This window comes from Urocitellus parryii, chromosome X (genome assembly GCF_045843805.1).
Source record: "Urocitellus parryii isolate mUroPar1 chromosome X, mUroPar1.hap1, whole genome shotgun sequence".
NCBI classification, from domain to species: domain Eukaryota; kingdom Metazoa; phylum Chordata; class Mammalia; order Rodentia; family Sciuridae; genus Urocitellus; species Urocitellus parryii.
In genome coordinates this window covers 27,376,593-27,385,076 of record NC_135547.1, presented here as the reverse complement: position 1 = coordinate 27,385,076, position 8,484 = coordinate 27,376,593, and positions in this window count along the sequence as shown.

Sequence of the window (8,484 nt, the reverse complement as noted above, 5' to 3'; positions counted from 1 at the left end):
TAAGACCTAAACCCAGATGTGCAAACACTGGGTTCTGTAACTCCATATTCTTGTTTCTGGGGCACATAGTGGTGAGACAGGAGCTTCAAAGAACTTGCACTGCCCCACCCCTGTGACCTTACTGGTTGTGGCCCATGTGACCTCTCTCTTTGGCTGGCTCTGTTACTTCCTGCAGCTTTCCATGGCAGATAGTCCATATCTTAGTCTCTCTTAGTTCCTGGGGTCTCTATTTCATCTTTGGCTTCATTCTCACAGCTCCATATATCATCCTCTCAGGCACAGCCCACAGAGACTCCAACCCAGTTACACTTTCCCTGCCTCCCATGACTTCCTTGGAAATCTCAGTGGAATCCTCTGTGACTCCCTTACTCCAGTATCCTGCATTCATGCAGAACCAGCACCATGTAGATGATGACAAGATCTCCTGCCAGCTCAAGCAGTAGCCAGGCCTCCTTGGACCATGGCTGCAGCAAGCTGAATGCTTGGGATTCTAAGGATGGTTAAAAGAATCCTGGGAAAACAATTTCTTAGACATCTTTGTGGGAGCAGGGTGCCTCCAGAGTCTCAAAAAGAGTTTTCACTTTTATACTCTTGAGCCTTCTATGAGTGTGGACTTGGTGATTTCTGAGATGCCCTCAGGGCCTCTTTCCTATTGTCTCTGCACAAAGTGCTTAAGCCTCTCTTTAGCAACAGTAATTTCTTCAACATTTTTCTAGGCCCTAATTTTACATGCACTTTTTTTGGCCAACTCAAAATTTTTAGAAATCCTTCTTCTCTGATTCCCATTCCTGATTAATCATAGGAAACCACCAGCAGTGTAAAAGTGTTTCTTTTTCTGCATCCTCTCCAAAATTTATGTTTGTATTTTTGATGACTGTCAATCTAGTCAAATTTTGAGTAACCTATATTCTAGATCTCACCATGGGATCAGGCAAAGGTTAGTGCTTTGTTTTGTCCCCTTGCTTGGCCTCATTCCCTCTTCTGTCCTGTTTTTCTCACTCTCTTTGTTGTTTCTCCTGGAAGTACTTCTTCAATAAACTACTTGTGCCCAAATTTTCATTGCAGGGTCTGCATCTGTGAAACCTGTCCTGAGAAAAGGGGTATGCCTATAACAAACCCCAGTGTACCGTAAAACAGTGCCCACCCAAAAACAGGCCTGAGTACAGGACCTATATCAACAATCTTTGCACAGCACAAATAGACAAATCCCATATTTGATTTTGATCCATATTTACGCCACTGCTCAATATCCTGCCAAAATGGTACTATGTTTAGGGCTCACACACATAAAAACAATAGTAGTTAATATTTTTTTTAGTTTTTACTTATGTCCTTATCTCATTTTATCCTCATAACAGCCCTAAAAACTAAGAGGAGAATATGGCTGGGCACTGTGGCTCAGGCCTGTAATCCCAGCTACTCATGAGGCTGAGGCAGGAGGATAGCAAATTCTAGGCCAGCCTGGAAATCTAGCTACATTCTGTCTCAAAACACAAAATTAAAAGGGCTTCTAATGTAGCTCAATGGTAAAGTGCAGTTGGGTTCAATCCCCAATACCTAAATAAATAAATGAAGGGAGATTTACCCTATCCTGATGTATGCTTTTTTTGGAGGGACAGTGTCCCTCTCTATAAAAGAACAACACTTGCCTACCTCTTTGTGGTCCCTGACTTCTTAATTTCTTCACCTTTTGTCCAACTACCATCCTTCAGGAGGTGTGACTCAGAGAGTAGGTGTTCTGCTCTGGTCCAGTGCTGCAAGTCACTGGGTGGAACAGTCTATTTCTGGGCTTTAGTATTGGAGGACCCAGTTGCTCACAGATTATACAACATACTCCCAACCACTTCACACTTTCCTCTTTGCAGCTTATACAATAGTTCCAGCACTTGAAAGATGGAAATGTTAAGAATCATGGAGTTAGTTTCCTGGGGTTAATGACCATAGAAACCTTAAAGGAAGAACACCATAGATTTGAACAGCCAACTATTGACTCTAGGAATAGTGTAAAAGAAAAAGGCCTTCATGGGAACTTTTATCTGTTTTCATCTCTTCTAGAACATTGAAGTCTCTGCTTTATATTATATTGGACCCCAGATTTGACTGTGAGAGTGGTTGAGTTAAAAAATTATGGTTCTGTCTTCTACAACAACTGCTCCCATCTCAGCACATTCCTTTTATAGACAAATAATAAGAACAATTCTTAGCATAAACCAATAAAGGAAATGCTCTCTCTTTCTCTTTCTTTTTTTATTTCTTACATACATGACAATAGTGGAATGCATTACATTCATAATTATCCATTCACAGCACAATTTTTTGTAACTGTATATAAAGTATGTTCATGCCAAATTATGCCATTATACATTAGCTCTCTTTTTTGTATTATAATTCTTAATAACCTTTACAACACAATTTATATATATATATATATATATATATATATGATATGTTGACACCAAATTCACATCTTCATACATGTATTTTGTATAATGATGACTGTCTCCTTCCACCATCCTTGCTATTCCCCTTCTCCCTCCCTTTCCCTCCCAGCCACATTAATGTTTATAGCAGCACAATTCACAATAGCTAAACTGTGGAGCCAAACTAGATGTCCTTCGGTGGATAAATGGATAAAAAATGTGGCATTTATACACAATGGAATATTACTCAGCATTAAAAAAGAATAAGATTATGGCATTTGCAGGGAAATGGATGGCATTAGAGAAGATTATGCTAAGTGAAGTTAGCCTATTCCCAAAAAACAAATACTAAATGTTTTCTCTGATATAAGGGGGGTGACTCAAAGTGGGGTAGGGAGGAAAGCATGGGAGGAAGATTACCTCTCTCTCTCTTTCTCTGTCTCCCTCTCTCTCTCCCTTTCTCCCTCCCTCCTCTCTCTCCAATCTTGCTTTTTGCTTGCTGTGTTTGTTTTGCTTTATTTTTGTTTTCTGTACTGGATATTGGGATATTGAACCCAGGGGCATTCTACCACAGAGTTACCTCTTCGTCCCTTTTTAATTTTTCAAATTTTGAGACAAGGATCTTGCTAAGTTGTCCAGACTGGCCTTGAACTTGTGATCCCCCTGCCTCATCCTCCCAAGTAGCTGGGATTACAGGTGTGCACCACCACACTATGAAAAAAAAAAAAAAGAATATTCACTAAATAGTTGTAAAACTTGGTGAATCTATATTTGCAGGAATCAGGTTCACAGCTGGGAATGGAGCTTGAGGGTGCTAGACAAGGGAGGAATACTAAGCTGGATGTGGGAGAGTTCATAGTTAATAACAACAACAAATAAACTCTCCCATGACTCAGGATTTAACATCCTGGCAAGGACACCTGGAGCCAGTCCTAGTATATTGCTGAAATGGATCCTTGAAACTTGGAAGCAACAATGCCTGTGTAGTAAATAAATGGATTTGTTGGAACTGTCATGACTAAGAAAAGGGTCATGACTCTCAAAAGGCTCAGAGAGGTGGGCAAATTAGAGTGGCTTACCTATATAAAACCAGAAAGTATACCAGTTGATGACATCCCCTAGGGAGGTCCAGAAGACACTTCTTTTGTTAAGGTGTTAACTGGCAATGTTGAAAAATCCCATTATAGCCATCACTATGTGTCAGGGTTCATGATAGAGGAGATTGCCATGTAATTAGCCTCCTTAGTGTCAAGGGGGATGAGAGGATTCTAAAACAGCAGAGGGGATAAGGATAGCAGTTAAGTGTCAGAGTCAAGGTGAGTGCAATAACCATAACAAACAGCAAGTATGGAATGACAAAGATGGAACTTTGACCTGCAGGACTTTATATAGATAGTTAATAAACTACAACAGTGCTAGGAACGGGACAGATGGAAAGCTATATTAATTTGCTAGGCTGCCATAACAAAATACTACAGACAGGTATTTAAACAATAGAAAATTATTGTCTCACAGTTCTAGGGGCTAGAAGTCCTATATCAAGGGATCAGCGGGGTTAGTATCTTCTGAAGCCTATCTCCTTGGCTTATAGATTCTTACTCAGTTCTCACATGGGCATCCCTTCATTTGTGTGTTGTCTGTGTCCTAATCTCCTCTGCTTATAAGGACACCAGTCATATGGGATTAGGGCCCACCTATATGACCTCATTCTATCTTAGTTTATTCTTTAAAGGCTCTATCTCTAAATATAGTCACATTCTGAAGTGACTATATTTAGAGGGGTTAAAACTTCAACATATGAATGGAGGGAGGATACAATTAAGCCCCCAAGAAAAAATAAGGGATTGCTTATAAAATTGAAAAAAAAAAAACATCTGGACTGGGGTTCAACTCAGTGGTAGAGTGGTAGACATTAGCATGAATGAAGCTCTGGATTCAATCTTCCACAGTTCTCCAAATGGGGAAAAAACTGAAAAAAATCATGAATAGGTGAACAGTAGACTGATGTCAGTTATCAAAATGGAAAAGTCATGATGATCCCTTGCCCAGTTTCCATCACTGAGCACATTCTCAGACCCAGAACTCATCAAGTGAACAAAAAGTCAGTCATAAAAACAGGCACATAGACCAATGGCATACAATAGAAGACATAAAAACAAATCCACACAGATAGAATCATCTGATCCTTGATAAAGTTGCCAAAAACATACACTGGAGAAAAGATAGCCTTTTAACCAATGGTGATGGGAAAATAGGTTATCCATATGAAGAAAAATGAATAGATCCCTATCTCTTACACTGCACAAAAGTCAACTCAAAATTTATCAAAGACCTAGGAATTAGACCAGAAATTATGCAACTCCTAGAAGGAAACATAGGGTCAACACTCCAACAATATAGGCACAAGCAAATATTTCCTCAATAGGACTCCTAACACTCAGGAAATACTAACAAGTGTTAATAAATTGGATGGTATTAAAAAGCCTTTGCACAGCAAAGGAAACAATTAAGAATGTGAAGACAGAATCTACAGAATGGGATAAAATCTTTGCTAGCTACTCTTCTGACAGAGGATTAATATCCAGAATATATAAAGAACTCAAAAAACTTAACACCCAAAAACCCCCAAATCCCCAAATAACCCAAGTAATAAAAAAGCAAATGAATTAAATGACCCTTCTCAAAAGAAGAAATACAAATGGCTAAAAAATACATTAAAAAATGTTCAACATGGTTAGCAATTAGGGAAATGCAAATCAAAACAACACGGAGATTTCATCTCACTCCAGTCAGAATGGCAGCAATCAAAAGTACAAAAATAGGGGCTGGGGTTGCAGCTCAGCGGTGGAGCGCTCACCTGGCATGCACGAAGCCCTGGGTTAGATCCTCAACACCACATAAAACTAAATAGACAAAATAAAAGTACTGTGTACAACTAAAAAATAAATATTTTTTAAAAGTACAAAAATAATAAACACTGGAGAGGATGTGGAGAAAAAGGAACAATTTTACACTGTTGGTGGGATTGTAAATTAGTACAATCACTATGGAAATCAGTATGGCAGTTCCTCAAAAGATTAGGAATAGAACCACCATATGACCTAGATATACCACTCCTCTGTATTTATCCTAAAGAATTAAAATCATCTTACTATAGTGTTACGTGCATACCCATACCCATGCACAATTCACAATAGCCAAATTATGGAACCAGCCTAGGTGTTCATCAACAGGCGAATGGAAAAAGAAACTGTGAGATTATTTATATATATATATATATATATATATATATATATATATATATATATATGGTTTTATTCAGCCATAAAGAAAAATGAAATCATGTCATTTGCAGGAAAATGAATGAAACTAGAGACCATCATATTAAGTGAAATAAGCCAAACTCAGGAGTCATATGTTTTCTCTCATATGTGGAAGCCAGAGAGGAAAAAGTAAAAGAAAGGTGGGGGAGATCTCATGAAAATCAAAGGGAGATCTGTAAAGGGACCAGGGGGAAGAAGAGGGGAGGGAAAGAAAAAATACTGGAGAATGATACTAGCCAAATTACATTGTTATATTCTGTGCATATACGAATATGGAATAACAAGTCTCACCATTATATACAGCTATAATGATCCAATAAAAAATATGGAAAAAAGAAACAGGCCCTCTAGAGGAAGGATCTTGCAATGCCACAGCATATTATATATATATATATATATATATATATATATATATATATATATATATATATATACAGTCACAATTCCAGCAAATCTTCAGGAATTGGTGAAGAATAGGTCATTTATTGGTGTGACTATGTACTTGGAAAACAGAAGTGCACATTTTTTGGGTGGGAGAGAGGGGCTAAAACTAGAAAATCCAGAGAACCATCACAGGCCCCCTGTTAGAGTGAGATATACTGAGCCCTGGAAAGAAATGAATTCATGGGTATTGGGGTTATAGCTCAGTGGTAGAGCACTTGGCCAGCACATGTGAGGCTCTGGGTTCAATCCTCAGCACTGCATAAAAGTAAATAAAATAAAGATATTGTGTCCATCTACAACTAAAAAACATTTAAATGAAAGAAGGAAGGAAGGAAGAAAAGAAAAGAAAAGAAAAGAAAAGAAAAGAAAAGAAAAGAAAAGAAAAGAAAAGAAAAGAAAAGAAAGAAAGAAATGGATTCCTGGCCCAAGTTTCATAGTGACTCCAATGGATCTACAGATCCATCCTGTGATCATATCTCAGGTCCCCGAGTATATTATTGCAACATACATATTCAGCAGTTGGAAGAACCCTTAAATTGCACCTTCACCTAAGGAGTAAAAGCCATTATGGTAGAAATGTCTAAGTGGAAGCCCCTGAAACTCCTTCACACAGCCAAAATCATAAGCAATGCCACATCCTGACTAAAATGGCAAAGTAATGCCAGATTCCTTAGCTCCTGCTCATTGAGACAACTTTGAGGTGTGTTCCATGGGTGCCTAAAAATCTTTAGTAGGACTGAGTCCCATTTGCCCACAGCTACAATCTGCTCAATAATATATTTTGCAATGGTTTTCTTCTTTCTCATTTTTCTATTTTTCTACCATGCTTCCTATGATTTCCTCCCAGATAGACTATACACACTCAAATATTGACCCCCACATCTAATTCTGGAAATATCCAACCTAATACATCTTTCTCTCTGATTTCCATTTATACTAAAAAAATGGAATTTTTGTTGCTGTCATCATTGTTGGTTGAAACCAAAGAAATGATTTTGCTATATGCTACATTCTGTAATGATCTTTTTTTTTAATTTTGTGATGCTTAATGAAATTTATTCCAGGTCAATAAATTATATATCTAATTCATGTTTGTTTCTTTTGTAGTATAGAGGATTGAACCCAGGGCCTCACTCATGCTAAGCAAGAGCTCTACCACTGAGCTACATGCCAGCCATTTTATTTTATTATATTTCATTTTATTTTATTTTCAGGCAGGATCTCACTAAGTTGCTTAGGCTGGCCTCAAACTTGTGATTCTTCAACCAGTGTAACTCTATATCATGTACAACTATAAGAATAAGAAGTTATACACAATGTATGTATGTCAAAAAAACTCTCTACTGTCACGTACATCTAAAAAGAACAAAGAAAAAATTTTAAAAAACCTTGTGATTCTTCTGCCTTATCCTATCCGTTAGCTGGATTACAAGTGTGTGCCACTATGCCTGGCTTCTAATTAATATTTTAATATCTGTGTCATATTACGTAGTATGGATATACCTTTCCCTTGTTGCTAAACATTCAGGTAGCTTTCAGTTTGCCTTCATAATGAGACCAATGTGCTCATCAGTTCAGAATTATAAGCATTCTTGAACAAGTGTCCTTATGAATCGGTACCTCTGTTTATAGAATGAAGGATTGTTAGTTCAAAAGGTATGTGTATATTTTCTTCTAAAGAATCTGCTTCAGGGGCTGGGATTGTGGCTCAGGGGTACAGTGCTCGCCTAGCACGTGCAAGGCCCTGGGTTCCATCCTCAGCACCACATAAATAAATAAATAAAACAAAGGCATTGTGTCCAACTACAAATAAAAAAAAAATAAATATTTTAAAAAATAATCTACTTCATATTTCTCTCCCAAAGAGTTAGAGCAACTCAGTTATTCTCCTCCATCCTTGATGGCATGTGATGTTGTTAATCCTTTAACTTTTGAATCATATGGATGGGGGCTGGGGTGTAGCCCAGTGATACAGTATCTGCCTATCATGCATGGAGGCTCTGGATTGGAGCCCCAGCACTTCAAAATAATTATTATAATAGTAATAATGAATCAAATAAATGGGAAAAGTTTCACAATGTTCCTTGAGTTTTAGAAAGGAACTAGGAAGTTTGTCTACCCTTTCCTACATTTGCTGGCCATTTAGATATCCTCTTTGTAAAATGTTCATTCATATCTTTGGCCTATTTTTCAGTTAAGCTTTTATTTTATTTTATTTTACAGAAAGTCTGAGTATTAGAGATACTACTAGCATATGTATTGAAGATGTATTGAAAATATTTTCCCAAACTATATGA